The following is a 20262-nucleotide window of genomic DNA, read 5'->3' as shown; positions in this document are numbered from 1 at the left end:
CAAGGCGTTTCTGGAAGTGCTGATGTGAATTGGCAGCGGGTTGGCTCAGCTCTGGGGGGACGAGGCTGGCCCAGGACCTGCGCAGTCAAGTTGAATTCCTTGTACCTTCACAGCCTTTCTGGGTAACTGTAAGCAAATGCTTTGCTTTTCTGATTCCTCACCTGTGACAGGGGCAGAACTGCTCCTCTCCTGCAGGAGGGTGGCTTGAGGAGAAATGGAATAAAGGCTGGGAAATAATGAGCTGGTATAAGAGGTGGAGCTGCATGGACAAAGTTGCTCGGTTCAAGGGTGACAGCTGTGCTGTGTGGACCAGCTGGACTGGTGTTTGCCTTATTTCAAGAAATAATTTACTAAGGTACTTGTGTGATATCTGTAACTTCACTGTGTTTTCTTCTTTGAATACTTATTTGGTTACTTTACTCTCATTTCCTTTTCTACATGGTTTTAAACGGGGTGAAGGAGGAATACAATGTAAGCAAGATGCAACACTTGCTTTCATATAAAAACTCTGCTGAAAGCACAGTGACAACACTGGAAAGCCAAGCACTCATCATTGGAGAAATGCAGTTTGCAAAGACAGTTCCTAAGGGTTTACTTGAGGCACATTTGAGGACAAAAGGCTGTTCTTGGGAACAAAAGGCACAGCCAGGCTGCCAGATTTCAAACCTTCCTCCAAAGCTTGAAGCACCAGTGCGTTTTTCAGGGGAGAAGCTCGAAGGATTTTAAGTGTAATATTCCATAACCTTGTTCTTAGAAGAAGCTGTACCATTTCCAAAACACTCAGCCTGAGGCAGTCATGCATCATAGATAAATCAGCCGAAATGGCAAAATATTGGCGGGGTATGAACAACTGCAGGTAGTTGTTTAATCGCTTGTGTGAAGTAATCTTAATAACAGGTGTAGCTACTGATCCAGTCAATTATATAAATTGTCCTGCAGTCTTTCCTGGATTCTTACTGAGGCAGAGCTATTGATACATAAGATGTGCCTGAGTGAGACTGCAGTACTTGGCCCTATGACTGTTTTAAAAGACAGAGCTTACCCAAACAGGGAGGGACTGATGTATTTCTGCTTCTCTGCGTTTTCTCTGTGGCACACTGTAGCAAGAATCCTTGATTTTCCTCCCCTCCTCCTGTAAATTTGTGAGAATACATTTAGATTTTAATATTCAGAGATCCAGAAGATGTAAATAGCGCTAAAATAAGTATTGCCCTATTTGAAATTCCCTGCTGGGTCCACCTGTCGTGCTTTGTCTGACGTTGGAATAATAAGCTCTGTGGGGCAGCGAATGCCTCCCTCACTCATCTGCACAGCCCTTCCCAGAGCAGCGTTGTGCCGCTTTTTGGAGGGGGCTTCTAGCAACACATTACACGAAAAATAAATACCAAACCCCTGTGACTGAGAGTTTGCAGGCACATGGAGCAAGCGTGGCTCAAACTCGGAGATCAAAAGAAGTTTGATAAGAGAATAAATCATTTTCTAATCTGAAATGATCTGGTCCCTAGCACTTATGAGAAGACTCCTCAGCATTATAAAAATAGCTTTGGTTGCAAAACTTTTGGTCTGAGAATGAAGTATTTGTGTTTTCAGTGTGTGTCACTAATAGACCTCTAACAACCTGTACGTGAAGGTGATTAGGGAAATGTTTGGTCTGGAAGAATTTATCTTCTGGGTTTGGATATTTGGTTTGTTGGTTTTGGTTGTGGTTTGTTGTTGTTTGGTTTTTTTTTTTTCACTTGCCAGTGCTTTCTTGGTTTCTTGAAATTTTAAAAACTGTACATTGGCATCAGTTTTTTTGCTGTGAAGTTACATCACCTCCAAGCAAACCAGTGTAATGCATCAGAGTGTCTCCCTATGTGTGCTGGGTCATATGTTTGGTATTAAAGCTCAGTTTCTGTGCTTTTTCATAACAGTTTAGTTGTCTGCTAGAAACTGGTAGTTAAAGCATGTCAGGCTGGAGATAATTCTTCAGGCTCAGCCTCTGTTTCCACTGCCTTTGATCAGGATACATTAAACTTTCAAATATTATTTATAAATTATTTTTTCACATGCTGCTTTTGATTTTCATAGATGTGCTCTTCCACGCAATAGTGAGTGATTTCTTATTACAGTTCCTTAGTATATAAACATTGTTGCTGTAAACTCTGATCAAATTTGAACTGTAAGTGCAAGTAAGAGTAGAAAGACATGGTTCCCACTACAAAGAGTTTGCAGTTAAAGTGGTAAAAAGTGACATGGAAAAGGTGAAGAAGGCAACTGTCAAATGCAGCATGTTCATGTATATACAAATGTACTTATAGAGAGATATACTCTCATTTATCCCTGCAGCTTAATTTAACATTATAGTAAAAAAAAGTTACAGTAGAAAGATCAATGTATAAAAAAATTTGAACCATGTGGCAGAACTTGTCTTCCTGATAAAAATGAAAAACAGCCAGAGATTGAAAGAGGAGGAATGTTGGTATTTTTTTTTTATGGATAAGTTGTCTTAAAGTCATTAAAAATAAATTTTTCAACCTTTTTCCAAATAAAGCATGATTTTTTTATTACTTCTCCCTCTATATGATTTTGATGAGAAAGAGTTGAGCCATCAGTAGAGTTGCAGAAACCTCTTCCACACAGATGTGGTAAAACTTGTTAAATCTATGTAGTCTGCAACTTGTACACCCACTGCAGGCTGCAGAGTGTAGCTCTGAAATAAGGAAAAGGAGTTTGTCTGAGATTGTATGCTTGCCTCAGATTTTACTTCTAGTTGGTAAATAATATGAAAATTCTTGGGCAAATTCTCATTATAATGCCATTTTCTGTTGCAACTATGATTTTGGTCAACCTGACAATTTGAGTCTGCCTGTGTGACAACGATGGGAAGTGGGTTGGGAGAAATTGCTGTTACTGTATTAGTTCCCCTCCAGAAAGGTCTCAAAATGAAACCAACTGCTAAATTGGTAATCTGCAAGCTCACAATATTTGCATGCATTTCTGAGTCATCCTGAACTTTGAGATCTGAATCTTTTTATTTGCTCGGATGGCTTTAGTTTCCATTTGTTTTGTAGAAATCCATGATTAAGGCTTGTTTGCAAGAGTGGCTTGTGAGTGGGTACCTCTGCTGGATTGATCATTAGACCCCACCAGGTATAAAGAGTATCATATTTACGTCAAAGGAGTAAGTCCAAATCATAATGTGATGTTTTATTGGAGTGTTCATATGTGAGGGTGCTTACTGTTATACCATTGAGAATTTCAACTGCAGGAACTGTCACCTAAGAGGGAATTGGGATGATTATAGCCTGGGAGAGACTTGGCATAAGGTTTTCACTTGTCCCTTCATTTTGCACCCAGCAGTTGCTCAGGTGACTGAGAATCAGTGGATGACTACTCCCAGACAACACAAGTTAAAATCATGCACATTCTCCACTGATGTATCCATGAAAATGGGACCAAACAGGGATCCATAACTAAAGAAGCTGAGTGCACCAGAAAACATGTGTGGAATGTCCTTTCTTGTTCCTGTTCTGACAAGCAGAAACTGTTGGTTTATGTCTCTTTAAAAAAAAATATAAAAAAATCAGTGCAACCAAGACTAGATTCTTTAAAGTAATCTGCGTGGGTTTGGGTATCACATTAGGTAGGATGGGTGGTGATCTCTTACCTAAATATCATGAGCAATGAAAATCATGTGGCTCCAACAAACACCAAACTGACCAAATGTGACCTCTTCCTAAAAGCAGTGGTTTTAGGGCAGCTGAGACCACATTGGGAGTGAGAAGGTGGCACTAGAGTCTTGGAGAAGTGTTGTAAACCTAGAAATGCCTTAGCTCAATCTGCTTGGGATTTGAAGTTATAATCCAGTGGTGTATATGCTTGTTTCTGACTTCCTCTGTGAGCAAATTTTATATGTGCATAGCTGGATGTTTTTTACCTCCTTAGTTTAGGTCAGAATACTCCTGGTCACCTTTTCTCTGGTAATGGTTTTACTCTTTAGAAACACTTTTTCCGGACAAAAAAAATTCTGCAATTAAAAAGCCAATTTACCCCTGAAGATGTGAAGAAGTAATTCCTCTGCCTTCCTCCTGTGAACAAGTTTGGGGTTTATATACATGTGTCCTGCACATGGGTACACTTTGTGTTAGGTGCATGGTTTTATTTCTGAAAACTGAATAGTGGGAGTAGGGGAATCTAGTAGTTAGGTCAGTAGGATCTGACTAGCCCTGGTGTAGCTGGGCCAGCTGGAGGGCAGGGTTTCTGAAAAGCTTTGTTTTTCTTTGGCTTTGAGGCTATGTGTGGGTGTTCACTTCTAGTTCACTTTTTCTGAAAGGGGAAATGTTCTTTATTTAGGAAAAAAAAAATAGTTGAGCTTTATCTGTCTGTCCTGCTTTCCATGCGTGTTTAATAATGTTGCTTTCCACGGGGAGATGTTGGTCCAGCTACCCTGGAAGCAGTGTGCATCTGGGCTGTTTTTTCTAAGGTGATTAGTAAGTCTCCTTATGCAGGTGCTGTGGGTGCCTCAAGACCTGTGAAAATCAGGTCTTATTATAGTTCAAAAAATGTTCAACTAGTGAACATTTTGCATGGTTTTCTTTAAGCATTATTTAAAAGTTAATGTTCTGGCAAATGTCAGCTCTGTGAAGCTGTTAAGCTTCTCTAAAATACAGGGTCCATGCAATGGACAAATCCTGCTGTCTCTTCTTGGCCAATATCATGATCATTTACAACACTCTGGGAAATTTTTGTCTCCTTTTCTGCTTCTAGTCAGATACCTGTTCACCAAAGGAAAGAGACCACCTCATTTAGCAAATTCAGTTGTGAAGTGTAAGTAGATTTGTGGTGTTTGCTTATGTGAAAAAAAATCATAGCTTTTCATTTCTAGAGTTTTAATCCCTTTAAAGACAAAGATGTTAAACAGATGACTTTAACCATGTGAGTCAGTAAGTACATATAAACACAGAGGGAATTAATTAAACAAATAAACTTGCTTTTAATGTAAGGATGTGAGAAGGTAGATGTGCATGTTTTTCACGTGAAAGGCTTGGTAGTGATGGAAAGGAGAGACCAAACTGAGCTGGACTCCCTGTTCCCACAGGCTCATGACCTGAGCCCAGGGCTTGTAGCTGCAGCCATGGATGAAGGGTGTGTGTTTGTTCCACGGCTTCTCCAAGAGGAGCCTACACTTTGTGGATCAAAGTGAATTTTGACTGTGGCTTCCTCTGAGAGGAAACAGAGAGTTATCTGGATGACTTCTGCTGGTTACCTGCCACATAAACTCAGCACAGAGTAGCTCAGAGTTGTTATACAGTTTCCTGATATGGCACAGGGAACGTCCAACCTTGAGCAGGAAATAGAGTGGAGAAATATTGAGCAAGAGCTTACTAAATAATTTCATGTTGGGAGGATTGAAATCAAGTGAAGCATCAGTAGAAGGAATTTCAGATTTGGTGGTTGTTGCTGTTGTAAGCACAATTACAAGCCTTCCAGTTTTGACCCATTGTCCTGAAATGCTGTTGCCAGTTATCATGAGGAAGGCCAAGTGTTGCTACATACCCTAATGCACAGCAGAGTTCTGGCTCTTCAGAATCTGGACCAACTCCCAATATTAGGAACAGGAGTCAAGCAGCCATCCCTTCTCCTGTGCTAACACACGCCCTGCCATTAACAGTCTGAAGGCAATTTTATTAAAATACATAACCCTGCTGAGCTGGTCTCAGAAGATAAATAAGTGTTGTAGAAAAGAAGCTTTTGTTTAAAAGTAATTATTTAAACTATGCATTACAGGTAATTTTCCTTTACCAGTAAAGAAAATGCTATCAGAATTTCAATAATAGCTTTGCATTGCTTATCTAGATAACATGATATTGTCATTTCCAGGAGCTTAAAATGCTGTTTTATTTTCATTTGTGTCAAATATAAGGGCAAATGATATCTGAATATATATTTAAAAAAAAACCCCATGGGTTTTGTATAATTTCCTGAGAGCAGCATTTAGTTTATCAAGCTTTCATAGTAAAATAATAATCTAATGATAGTTTCCTAAAGTGTGGACTTAAAACAGTAGGGTGAGAAGCATCCTATTTTCTGTTTTGTGAAAACATGCTGCATTTCACAACTGACAGAAAACAGAACTCTTTTGAAGAGGTTTGTCAATAAAAGCATAAAACTGTGGTAACTTTATAATGTGCATGCAGATGCAGCCAAACACTAAGTGCTTCAACCCATATATAGCTTAGAAAAAGCAGAGGTGTCATTTTTTTACCCAAGAGATTTTTCACTTTCAAAAATTACATGAAAAGCTTAGCCTCTGTGTTTCCTTTCAGCATTATTTCTACTGTGTAAACCTCTCTAATGATCACAAAGTAGTTTATTATGAGGAAGATGAAGCAACTAAGGGAGGAAAGTAAATTTTTTTTTTTATTCTTGAAGAAGTAACATCTCTGTTTCAGGTCTTTAACTGAAAGTACTGGCATTTTGTTTCAATGAAAACTGATTATTATTATTAATATTCCTATGATGGATATTTTTACATTTTTTATTTCAGTATGGATGAGGGAAGGGCTGCTGCTTTGAGCACTGACAGGCTGAAGCCCTGATTGTGCAGCAGAGCCCGTGTGGGGCTCTTCCCTGTGAAGCTTGGCTCATTTTCTAGCCAAGAGCCCCATGGTGTGTTTTGGCTACAAGGAGCTAAAACAGGAAAGATGCCAAATGTATTAAGACCATTTCAACCCAAATTTAGGCCTAGGTTCTGCCTAATCCCTAACCTAGAGGGTTTTTACTGGGTGTCTCTAGGCCTTTAGAAATGCCTAGCCAATTGAAAGTGGAGGCCCAGGGATTAGGTGGGGTTTTACATCATTTTCATCTGGCCGTGGTCTGTCTGCACCGGAGTTTCCAATTACCCAAAATGGAGAAAATAGCATTTCCCTACTTCAGAGAAGATTTGTGAGGATCAATGTGTTTGAGATTGTGACAGTAGGATATATCTGTAACCTACATAGGTAATAGATCAACTTAAATACTTTTAATAAAAGTGGGCACAATAATTCATTGCTCCGTCACAGGAATATTGTGACACTCAGTGTTTGTGATCTATGTGAAAGAGGTTGAGATCTTTTGATTAAAAAGTGATATTGCTATAACTGTGTGAATTATGAGTACGCCTACTTGCACGCTGAATTTACTTCCTGACCTACCCAGGACTGGAGTTTTAATCTCCATCGAGCAAAAATTTTTGTCCCCCCTCTGGAAAGTTTTTCCTTTTTCGAGCTGTTACAACTCCCCCTTGACTTTCTCCCGTTTCTGCTGTTTGGGAAGAAGGATGGTGCTGGGGCAAAGGGCAGGGCAGGCAGGGGTTTTGCCACCAGAGAGCCCAGCTTGATAGCAAGGTACCACCACAACTTGGAGCTGGCAGGCAGGAATCAAAATGCCACCCCTTGGCTGCAGAAAGAGCTAAAGATTTGTCTCCAGCAAGTGACAGGCGCCAAGGTGCTGTCGCCCACTTTCTAATTTTAGCAGGAAGGCTGGCAGGGATCTTACCTAGACAGACAAGCGTTGTTTCTGCCCAGGCCGATCTGCTGCCGTGGGTCCTGTTCCAAATTGCTCGGCTTGGTGCCTCCCTGGCTTTTGGAAGGTGGTGTGCCGGTGGGAGGGAGAGGGGAAACCCCTACCCTGTTCTCGGAAGGCTTGTGAAACTTCTGAGCCTGCCTCAAGGCAGTAAAACCCATACCTTATACCAGCTGACTGAAAAAAAGTGTTTGTAGGAATGTTATTACTAATGCAGTGATTGATTTGCAAAGCCTGTTGGAAGTGCCTGTGACAGTACAGGAGGTTGCATGCACATGAGAAACTCCTGTGTGTCCTCTTGCTTTGGGTGTGGTTCCAGTGCAGAAGCAGAAGTGGTTACGGGAGTCCACCAAAGTGGGAAGAGAGTGGGTCTTTCCCCCTACAAAGTGACTGGCGTTTGTGTGATCATTACACAGCATTTTCTGTCAAATTGCTCTGATTTTGAATTTTGGTTTTGGAAATAAGTGTCTAGGGAAAGACAGGAAGGAGTCTGCAAGAGTTTTCTGTCTCCCCCTTTCCTTGATTTATAAGTCACCTTCACAGCTTAGCAGCTGTGCTCTGTGATACATCCACCTCTTCACCTCTTGCAAAGTGGTGTGATATTCTTGACATCACTCTACAAACTTCTGTGGCGGGGAGTTGATTGGCAACTTCCAGGATGGGCTTTATTGGCACACTGACTTGCCATTTCAGTGGTCTTGGAGCCCTTTAGGAAGATAAGTATGGTTCAGTGTGCCTGTTTTGTCCTGGGAGAAGTCAAGGCATGAGAGAAACTGCAGAATGTTTCATCAGCAGCAGAGCGTGAGGCCTCTCAGAATCCCCTTCTGGTGTGTGGTCTGGTGATGCACTTGCCCACACCTTCAGCTGGAGGCTGCTGGAAGAAGGGGGCAGCCCTGGTCTGCCAGCCTTCTGCCCAGCCACACACTCCCACAGCTCCCTTTCGTCTGGCACTGACTCCTCCTGCCCCACTGCAAGCCCAACCAGAAAGTTAACCTGGCAGCAAAGTGACATTAGGAAACAGTGAAGCATTTTCTGCCAGTTTAGTTCACTCAACAGGTTCATTGTCAACTCAGGCAAATGCCAACAAGGCACTGTTTCTGTAGTCTTAGACAGCAAACATGAAGTGATCTGTCAGGTTTTAAAAATATCTGTAAGGACACTCCAGCTAATAGTGTATCTGTGCTTTTCAAATAGCCCATACTCAGGTATAATCTGAAATTGAAGAGAGCCTATTGGCATATATTATTATCATACTATTAATAGCAGTTTTTAATAATGTGTTTTTCATTCTTGTAATAGTGACATGACCAGTATTTAGCTATTCTGGTCTTTATGTAAATAATAATTAGGATTATCCTTTTGTCTAATGTGGTTGGAGGTGGACAATACAGAAGAGTTGATATTTATCACATCTTTCAAAGATCATTTTCACCATCTCCACTAAAAGCTATACTTGCTCCAAGCACATCTTGCTTGATGGAGGATAAGTTCTGCCATTTTGAGAGGGGTAGTTTTTATTTATAATTGTGAATGTGTTTAGCCACATGAGGCTGTCAATCAGTGAGACGAAAGCCCAGTAGGATTATTTCTGTAAGTGGCCAATTTCCCCCACCCTTTCGCTCCAAATCAAGGACAGATGAAAGGTCATGATTAAAACAGTGATTTTGTCCTAAATTGTAAGTAACAGTTTGCAACTGTTTTTTACCAAGATGTCAAAACTGTGCTTTATCTTGGGGAAAGTGGGGAGGAAGAAAATTATAAGTTCTTGAAAATGTTGGCAATTTTCCAAATAGTTGTGTTGAAATTTATTTTAATTATTGTACTTGTGTCGGTTCCTAGCAGGGGTGAAAGGGGGGGAGAAATAATTCAGTACAGTATTATGCAGCTATGGATTAAACAATTAATGGTGAACCTCTATATCCTATTAGTATATTTGAATTCATTATTTCAATAAATTTTTTCATGACCCAGTGACTAGTGCCTTTAACCATTTATTTTGTAGTCAAAGCGTAACAGAAGAATAATTGTCTTGCTGGAGTGCATCTTTATGTATATGAATCCATCCAAGGAATAAACCTGAGACAGTCAAACAGTGCAGAATGTCATTAGGAAGTTCTTTTATCCCAAGAGTTTGGTTTTCTTATATGCAGACAAGGAACTTGCTGTCTGGGAGGGTTTTGGAGGCTGTCTGGTGATCTTTGCAACAGCCATCATCACTAAAAGGATGGAGGACTTTGGTGTAATCAGCATTTCCCTGGGAAATATCTCAGTTGGCATTGTATGTTCTTCTCTTGAATATGTGCTAACCACTCACGAGTCAGAAATAACACTTCTTTACTGGTCATGGCATGTAGATAATCACTAAAGTAAATACTTCTGTGAGGGATCTTGGGGCTCAGTTTTGTGTGTGTAAGGTCTATTAACAACAGCCAACTAAGATGATGTTCTCAGGAAGTACCCAGGGCAAACTATCTAAGCATGTGAGGATGTCACTGGTGTTTCTTTTTGCAACTCACATTAGCGGTATGCCAAGACCCTCATGATACCCTCATGGAATTTGGGCCAGATGTATCTTCATAAGTACTATTTATGTTAAATATTTTCTTCTCAAATTAGGCATGAAACCGAGATGCTGTCTTTGTGTTGTTAGGTAACACATTTAACTTGATAAAGAAGGTAAAATGGGTAGTACTCTAATCTAAATAGCTTCTGGTTTTCCATTTAGTGCCTTTTTTGTGATGATGGGATTCCCTTTTTGCCTTGAAGAACCTTGTGCCTTTGTAATGCCTGATAAAATGTGTCATCTTCCACCACCAGAAGGGTTGTGTAACTGGATACTTACTCAGTCACTGATGATATGAGTGGTACAAGTCATACTGGGTGATTTCAGCCATCTTTGCACACAGTTAATCATCATATTTGATAATGCACAGAGCCCTTGTGTCAAGTGGAGTTGACTGTTTAAAGGATGGATGCTGAAGTGAGTAATTTCTGGGTTTATTTTGCAACTGCTAAAGTAGTCTCAAAGAAGACTCCTATGCTTAATATGTCTGTAGGTTTTATGACTGTTTTTTACCATTTACTATGTTTTTTACCATTTTTACCATTTCCTTTCATTCATCTGTGCTAAGCTACTGTGAGGTATAAATTTAAGTGAGGAGCTTCCCTTTTTTATTATTTTTTTCTTGTGAGCAGATGATGGTGGTGCCACCCTCCTTTACAGACTTTGAGGTCAGCTGAGAAAATCATCTATTGTTTTTGGTTGTGGTTCAGCTTTTTTTTCTGGGTTTGTTTGGGTTTTTCTCAAAGTATGCAAATACTTCTTTGGTAGTCAGATTAAATTATAGGTAGCATGCTGAAGCAAACTCTGATGTGTCTGTGGTGTTGGTGGAACTGACAGTATATTCTGCTGCAGAGTGTTCTCTTACTTTCTACATCTGGGTGAGTCACATAAATATCTAGTGCCAAGCTGTAGGACTAAGAGTGTAGCATGAGAGAACTGCTCTCAGGATCTCTCCAAAGCATCAAGAGTGTGGATGTTGCATAGATGTGTTGCTGTGAGCTGTTTATCACTGGGTGCATTGCTGGGGAGGAGGGGTAGGAGCAGAGGTGTTGCCCAGGCTGGTTATGAAGATGATTTTCTTCTCCTACTTTGGTATCCTGGATTCACTAAAAACAAAGTGTTTTCTTGGCTCAGCTCTTTTAAGCTGGATTTATTGGTCAGCCTCTTTTCAAATGGAAGAATGAAATTAGGGGGATGTGGAAAAGTAGAAGGTTTAGGTGCCAGCTGAGAAGAATATTTCAGGGGTCCTAATCTTCTATTGTACACAGATAGCGCAAGCTAAAGGTCAGCAACACAACTGATGTGAAGAAAACCAACGGAATAGGGTGCTGGGAACACTTGCAGAGTGTGCCTGTATGAAAAATATAAACAGTAAGCCATTTAAAGGGATGAAAAGAAAAAAAAAAAAAGGCGAATTTTTACATGCACAACCCTTTCCTTCCCTTTTGCTACAGGAGAGGTAAAAAAAAAGATTATTTGTTTCAGAACCTTTTTTGGGACTGTGAAATGATTAATAGACAAGGTGTGGTGTATACAAGAGGTTTTACTGGCTGCCTTGCCAATGAATTAGGGCCCTATTCTACAAAAAAAATAATAATGTTAGCACTTCCTTTGCAGCCATCCTAGGCTTCCGTGGTGCGGAAGTCAAATGTAAATTCTGGCTGAATTGGACCCTTATGGAGGTGGTGTTCAAACAGCCTGAGAGGAGAAGAGAAACTATTCAGGTTGTGGGCCTCTGCCTGCTTCAGAGTCCTTCCATCATTGCTATAACTCTGTGAAAGCAAACTAATAAAACCTCCTATTGACTTGCACTTGTGTGTGCTTTGAGTGGTTATTTAGAGTCTACCATCAGCAGATTAAAAATCAATTAAAATCCATAGAAGCAGTCAAAGTTACATACTCCTCTTTACTGGTAAAGATTTTTTTTTCAAAGATTTTACATTAATACTTGCTGCTTGGTATTACTGAAGATAACGAATCGGATTTAGGCAAAGTCTGTGCGTCTTTACAGGTCTGTGCATCTTTAACTTTACAGAAACCCTGCTAAGAACCTCTCATCCTGTGTGCCTCTGGCCCTCTGTACAAATAGGAGAATTTATGCAATTCATTGAACTGAAATGGAGATGTTGAAAGCTCTCCAGTGCTATCATGATGGATGCTGTTGCAAATGTGTAGGGAAAACAATAATCTTAATGATAAAATGATAAGTTTAATACCAGCACATTAGAATGGGAAGTGAATTTTAGTACCGCTAATACATTAAAATAAAAGAGAGCTTGATTTGTATTCCTGGTTTTCCACGGAAGCCCTGCAGATTAATTTGGTTCCATCCCCACAATTCAGAGGGAGGTGGTGCTGGTCTGGGACTACAGAGCCCCTCAGTTCTGCCAGTGACCTCTGGGGGATTTCGGAGCATGTGGGGTTTTTTCCTTGAATTTCTTCTCCATCTTTTTGCTTCCCATTCTTTGCAAGACTGATCTGTTTATACCATTAAACTCTCAAACATAGGGTTTCTTTTTCATTTCTTTACAGGTATGTGCTCCGAAGACTATTATGCCATTGAATAGTCATGATACTTGTTCTAATGTTATTCATGTGCATATTGGAAGGATAAAATCTACATTTCTAATTACCAGTTTTATTTGTCCTTTCTGTTTCTTATCTTAATGCAACTTTCATCTAGAATTTACAGTAGCTAAAGAAGCCATGACTTCAGTGCATTGCAGTGGTACTCATGTATCAACCACAAAAGCCAATGCTGATTGCACGAGTAAGACAAAAAGCCCAAGCACTGAGAAACTGGGGGAAGGGACTGGGGTGAAAGCATAATTAAACTAATTTGTGCAACCTTAATTTAGTCCTCTTTTGGGTAAGCATGTTTGTAGACTGTTGTATTTGATACAGGATAAAGACTCCGTTGATGGGTGACTTCAGAAAAGCTAAAAGGAAGTTGTCTTATCAAAAGGAGGCAGAGTAACACAGAGTAAATAAGGCCAGGCTTTTCCAACAAATGCTGAAAATAAACAAAATATGAAATGACTGTTTGTTAAGCAAGCAGAATCTGTCCTGCGGGTGACATTTTACGTAAGAAAGACTGGCATGATATATTTATAGACTTGCCATGATACATATGCACAAGACAACTGCATTAAGATTGCACAGTCAACTTAAATCCTGCAGTTCTCTCTTTTGTTTCTTAATTTGCAACCTGAATAGCGTTTTTTGTGCGTGCAGTGGGAAAAAGAGCAGAAATGTCACCCTGCCCGTCATATCGACTCCTTGTGGTTGTCCTTGTGAGAGCCTCACATCCAGCTGCACTGATTTCTCCTCTCTCTGCCCATGAGTTGCTGCCCTCTCATCAGCTTGGAGAGAGGGAGAATTGTCAGTGCTTGGGAGGGAGGGCAATTTTCTTCCTAACCGGTTCCCTCTGTTTACCCATCTCCACCAGTCAGTTCATAGCTTGTCTGTACTCTTGATGGTGGTCCTGCCTTAGTGCCTTTTTTTCTCACTAAATTGGTTCCAGTCTCCACTTTTCAGTGGATGCTGTCACTCTTCTGCTTGTCTTACTCTTGCTCTTCCACACTATCAGTTCACATTTTTTATATTCTCAGTTTGTCCTGTAACAGCCCCCGATTGCCTTCTCACATTGCTCGTCTCCCATAGCTCCAGGTGTCAGAAATCTTCTTCTCCTTGGTTCTGCAGTGTTCTCACTTTCCTCATGGTAAAGTCAGTGGGTGCTGACTGCAAAGGTGAGCCCACCTTCCCATGGGTGCCTGGAGCTCAGGGGTGGCTCAGGGCTCTGTGCAGGCACAGCCTGGTCAGCCTTGGCCATCAGGAAGGGCAGATGTCTGCCTACTGAAGGTGGGATCAAAAGTTCTTTTTTTTCCTTTTTTTTTAGTCTGAGAATATTTTTTGATTCTTCTCTGTATTTGTAAAGATTCAGACATTCTCTGATATGTTTGCCTGACTCCCTCTCCAGGTCTGTATTGTTAGCACTAACAAATTAATTTGCTGAAGTTATTTTATTAAGATACTGAAGTTGTTCTGCTTTCCTTTTCGTTACTATGTATACCTCCTAAAATCTGTCAAAAAATATGTCTTTTTGAAGCTATACAAAAATACCATTGCTTTCAATAGTGCTACCATTTCGTTCTTGGAACATCATATTGCTTTACTGCTTTCAGGATTGATTTTGGCTACTTTTTTCTATGCTGAGCCCTGACTCATAACAATTAGCATTACCTATATGCTAAATTGATTTCTCAAACAGAGATGGTTTTTCTGAGAGGGATTGTACTTCCCCAGCATTCTCACCAACTGAGGCTGTTCATGTCCTAGGGTATTAGATAACAGAGGGTTAGAGTTTGTCCTCCAATCGGATCCTATTCAAAAAGAAACAAAACCAAACTGATGAGGTTTTTCAGTGTTTTACTTGAATCCCAAGGGCTGTGTTTCCTGAAATAGTTTAAGGTTCCTACATTTCTGAGTTATTGTAACATAAAATATTAACTGCTCTGCTAGAGCTATACAATCTTTCAGTTTTTTCTCAGCATATAATTTCTCTTTTTAGATATCTGACCTTTCTGTAATTCTTCTAATTTATGGAATAGTGCAATTTATCTTTTCTTTACATATCATCTTACTTAGGATGGCTGAGTGGAGGGATGGAGGGGATGCATATATCTTCTTGTTTCTTTTTTCTGACTCAGTGTTTAGTCATTATTTTCAGTATCATTTCATCTGTGGAAAGTTTCCCCATATGTCAGGCGTATTTTAAACATGCAGCTGAGATCTGTGCTACAGTAAGCCCTTTTCAGATATGATGCTCAGCAAAGGGTAGAGTTCAACCTGCAGCACTTATTGAAGTGAAACTTTTTCAAAAGCTGTTCTCTAAACAAATACCAAAACTGTGTATTCTTGGTTTGTTTTTTTTTTAAGATATCAATTGGGTTTCCCCATGTATATAATTTCCCTTAGAAGTCCATTTCTTATTGTTTACAGAGACACTCAGAGCTATTAGGTGAGCATACTTAAACTGTAGTACCCTTTCTTACAAGATATTTCAAATACTAAAAGTTTTTGCAAGAATCCATTCGGTGCTACTAAGCACAGAGGTACAACCTGTGACTCAGACATCTCTCCTTCAGTCTTTCCCTAGATTTCAGTGCATGTTGAATCTCAAACTTATCAGTAATTGTTTTGAAGATGTTACCTCAGTGTTATAAAAAAAAAAGGGACTGTAAGAATATTCTCAAAACAGCAATACAGAAGCTTTGGTTACTGTTTGCTTCCTGCAGAAGCCTGTGATTAGTTTATTGAGGATGTTGAACCTCAGAGTATTTAGTTTTCTTTAGCAAGTATATTTGGATGTGTATTTGAATGTAGTGGGGTTTGTAGGCTAATGGAATGGAGATCATGGGGAAAACAGGTATTCCTTAACCTTCCTCTTTGCTGTAATTACTGAATAATGCTATTTATGGTAAGGTTGTGTACATGTTCATGTCTTGGGAGAAGGATATGGGATTATTTATTAACAAAGAAATAGAATTCCTTTTCACAGGGAATTAGAATTGTGACTCTAGACTTGCTAATTTAAATAACTTGCAGGCTAAACAGACTTTTATAAAGCATTAAATGCTATTATGTCTTGTGAACATTAAACACATTTTCTGAAAATATTAATTTCCCATTGGTTTTCTTGCCTCCTTCTTGTTGCTTTAATTTCAGACTGAATGGTAATCCATCCTCCACACACCAGAGATGGGGGATTTCTGAGACTGCTCTTGTGTCTGTTTTTTTCAGTCCTGTTCCCCCCTCCCAGTGGCTTTTGCCTCTGTTCTCGTGAACAGTAGATGTTCACCATGTGGACTGATTCAGGATGACAGAGAGCCAACTGGTAATAAGTTTGCAGCAGCCTGATATCCTTGGTGACAGTGTAAACCCTGTGTGGTAGCCTAGCAGCTGTGAGCCTGGGTCTTCCTGAATTTCCAAAAACCTGGCAGTTTGCTCTTTCTAAGCCCTGAAGACTGGTGCAGAAAGATGAAGAGAGAGCAACAGATAATCTTGGATTTTTAGGGAAAATCAGTAAGAAGTGTTCAACTCCAGAGACTGATGCACATCAGTCTGTTTGACTTGTATTTTCTAGACTAATTGCCCAAAGAAGAGGTTGACCTTTTTCATGAGCATTTTCTTGCAGAGCGGAGGAGGAAAGGTGTTAGAATAAGTTGAAGTTCTCTATTTATAACTACATCTTCAGCAGCTACAAGCTTGGGAAGTTTGGTTCTGATCTCAGCCGTTAGTGTGTGGGGTGGTTTTATGACTACCATTTTTTAGAGAATCACAGAACAGCCCAAGTTGGAAGGGACCCTGAAAAATTATCTGGTTCAGCCTTTTCTTTTTTTTTTTTTTTTTTAGAGTTCTGAGCTGAGACATTTCTTGGGCAATCCACCATGGCAAGCAGTTTTGTGTACAAAGAAAAATACACTTTAAAACTGAACACTACAGCTAACTCTTATCTTTAAGTCAAACAGTTCTGTAGGCTGTGCTTCATCCTGACAGGTTCTAGAAAGTTTGAATGAAATATGATTGTAATCCTGCACATTGGCTATATAGCTCCTATTAACTCATATTGGCTACTGATTATGCAATTTCTGTGCTGGTCACTTCGATTAGCCTTGATCATTTGAAAAAAAAAATCAATTCACTCTCCTGGTTTTAATTTTGATAATTCAAATTCGCCGTGTTCTTCATCTGCTTTGTTTGATGCTATCCATAAATCAAGGTTATAGACGAAACCAATTCCTGAATGAAAAGTTTCAATTTTCTTTTCTTTTTGGCTACAACCATGCAAAGAAATCATCATTTGGGCAACTAATATGCCTAAGTATCCTTCAAAAGGAACTGTGATATATTAGGGCTGTTCAAACGTCCTCACAAATCATGTTGCCTTGCAGCTTTGATCCTGAAATATGTGAAATGATGTCTGATTTATGCCACTGATCCTTCTTTTAGATAGTTAAGTGTTCTTGCTTAATGTTATTAAATAAGTTCAAAGCAGCAAATAGGCCATCCTGGGCAGAGGACCTTTGAAAAATAGCATTCTCAGCAGGCTGCATATACAATATATGTTCTTTAGTTATTGCCTTTGCTTTTTTTTGTGTACAACAAGCTACTAGAACTTTCCTCTGCTCAAAGCTTTGGTTAGAATGGCTTTGGTTTTGTTAGTGTTTTTTCCTCCCTATCCTCTTGATAGCCTTCTCCTGGGCTTTGATTTCATTGGGGTGTTTTGGGAGTGTGTATGTGTCTGGGGAGTGCACAGTAACAATTTCGGGGCAATAGAGAAAAGATATCACAGTCTCTCCTAAAAGGGAGGCTGATAATATGCAAGCAAAGATATAAAACAAGCTGTGTGACCCAGCTGAAGCAGTATGAGGGAAAAGAAACCCTCTTAAATTGTAAATTAGTGGGTCAAATTAACACTTTAAGGAGCAGAGTGAGTTTGACTACTTTTCGTGAAAATCTATTGATATGTTGTCATTTCTGTTTTAGTGGGCAAAAGGAAAGACATGAGAAAATTCTTGATTCTAAAATATTTATCAGTACAAATATTCCAATCAGAATACTGAAGTGCAAATCTCACCAGGGTTGAGGGTTGCATAGGAATCACACCAGCTCTAATTTTAGTAAATCTTTTAATGGAAATGTCATACAGTTCAGACACAAGATTTAGGGATTTCAGTGTGTTATATGAGCTTTATAACCAATATTATTCTTCTGAAATTTCAGTAGGAAATATTAAATCAGCATTTCCAATCGGGTATGACCCTTGTTGAAGCAATGAGCACCATCTCAGTCATCTCCTGCTGGAGATGTTAGCTAGGGGGAATTTCTTCCCAGTGCTGCCTCTTCAGCGATACCAATGCCTAAACAACAGGCTTTCAGGTATAAGTCTGAAAACAAAGATTAAACTTGAGCATGAGACATCATCTCAGTACTCTCTAGTTGCATTGACTTTACTATCTGTATTTTTAAGAATGCAAATATTTAAATTTTTTGAGTATAAAAATATTTTTTATGAATAAATACATACATTTCTATTTGCTTTTTTCTTGTTGTTATATAACATCCTGAAGAAATCCTGAAGTACAGGATAACAGGTAGAGGCTCACCAGCTGGTTGCTTTGGTGGCTTTTTATCTGCTCTCCGTGCCAACTATTTGATTTTCCTTTTCCCTGCTTCAAAGAAGTTCTTACCCCGAGATTTAGGATGTCTGGATTGATAGTTCTTCTCTGCCATGAAAAAACATCATCATTAAATCATTTGAAGTCTTCATTACTTGGGGTCATGGGTGTGGGTGTGTATTCTAAAATTACTTCAAACTTTTCTACTTGTACCCCTGTTAAAAGGTAGGAGGGGTTCAGGTACTGCTGTGCCTTTAAAGAGCAGTGAAAGATAGAGGTGCTTGAGAGGGATTGAAACAAATGCTCCCATCTCTGACTTTGTGCCAAATATTACAGTTTTCCAGTTATGTTCCCAAAGGGTGCAATTTGCAATCATGTTTTCACGAGGTATTAGACCTTTTTATTCACGGAGAGATGGGTTATATTGTTTTTCATGTTTGCTTTTTATATTTCTTTTAAAAGAAGAAATCCTTAAATAATAAATGAAAACACAAAAGGCAGCGAGAAATGCGGGGAGGTTTTTTTTTTTGTGGTGGCGGTTGGGTTTTTTTTGATGTTGTTGGGAGGTTGCATTTCTGCCACCCAAAGGACTTTGAGCACTGGACTTTTACCGTATATGGACAGACAGATCCAATCATTAGTGAACGGCAGAAAGCAGGAGAGCCGGGGAGAGAGAGTGTGCGAGAGGGAGCTTAGTTTATTTCTGCGGTGTCACATCAATCTGCCCGGTTAAGTGATTGAAGGGGAGAAACGCAGGCTGCAAAAGAAACTGGGCCCTGATTTGTTCAGGGTCACCAGCAGTGGTTTGAAACCATCTTGTTTGCAGATACCTCTTTCATGTTATTAGGCTGTCAGTTGAGTGACTTTGTAAGATTTATGGCTCGAAGCTGGAGCGCGTGCGTGTGTGCGGCGACGGGCGGGGGGGGGACAGAGATGTTATTGAGAAGACAGTGATCCATGCCTGCCTTGATTGAGCTCTGCAGCCCTTTGTCTAGTCCTAGTTAACCTCCTTATGCATTTTTATTTTTCACGTGCTGCGTGAGTAGCTGAAGCAGAAGGTGAAGCAACAAGTGGTAAAGGGTTGCTCGTAACAACAGAGAGCCACGGTGGACTTGGTGCGGACTTACAGTCTGTGAAATGATGGAATAAAGGTGTTTATTGGGCAGGTCCCAGGTTTTACTTACTGATGTCTTTCAAATAGTTTTGTTTACTGTAATGTCATCAAAGCTGTTGGCCGAGTGTTCCCTTGTCAGTGGTAACCTCATAGGGAAATGTGTTCTTTGAGAGAGAATTTAGAGGCAATGCTGGCTTATACTGATGTCCTGGGGTAAAAAGTGTTTTCCCCCGGAGAATGAAAATTTAAAAAAAGGAACAACCAAACCAAACAAAAACAAATTAAAAAAAAAGAAATGGAGGGGGAATAAGTTGATGAAAGCAACGTAGAATTTAAATTATTTTTCTGTGTTAAGTAGTAATAGGAATTTTTATTTTACATTAGTTTGAAACTTTTAAAATACTGGATTTTCGGAAATACAAATTAATTTATTTTTTTTTTTTTAGAACTTTCAGAAAATAATGTTTTCTGCTCTTCTGTTTATACAGTTCATAGTTATGCCAAGATCAAGGCATGCATTATTTTAAAGGATGAGTAAGTAAATATTTGAAACAGACCTGAGCAGTATAGGAGTTGGTGAATGTTTTTGAAACATTGTTACAGCGTTCTACCATTTGAGTTTTATAACAGAAAGATTTTATTTGTTTTCAGTTGTCTGTAGGTTAAAGGAGTAAGTAAAAATTGCTGATCTGTTGTCATTCATTTAAAAATCAAACTCTGGCATGATTTGTGTGTTGGCTTTGTTTTCAACCTAATCAAGTTAATTAACTTAGAGAAATCGATTCGGTCATAAATGCTTTGTAAGGATCTTCCAACACCTTTAGTATCATGATAGTTTTCATGTACTTGAGCATGAA

General features: G+C 39.4%; 1 protein-coding gene across 2 annotated transcripts in view; it reads left to right on the top strand.

The window, feature by feature from the left end:
• The window catches only part of SOX5 (SRY-box transcription factor 5), a 641540-nt gene that overhangs the window by 190642 nt on the left and 430636 nt on the right, over positions 1–20262 (top strand). The gene's annotated exons all lie outside the window — the stretch shown is intronic.

Source organism: Chiroxiphia lanceolata, chromosome 5, assembly GCF_009829145.1.
Source record: "Chiroxiphia lanceolata isolate bChiLan1 chromosome 5, bChiLan1.pri, whole genome shotgun sequence".
In the NCBI taxonomy this organism is placed as follows: domain Eukaryota; kingdom Metazoa; phylum Chordata; class Aves; order Passeriformes; family Pipridae; genus Chiroxiphia; species Chiroxiphia lanceolata.
This window is presented reverse-complemented; position numbering and strand designations above follow the sequence as displayed.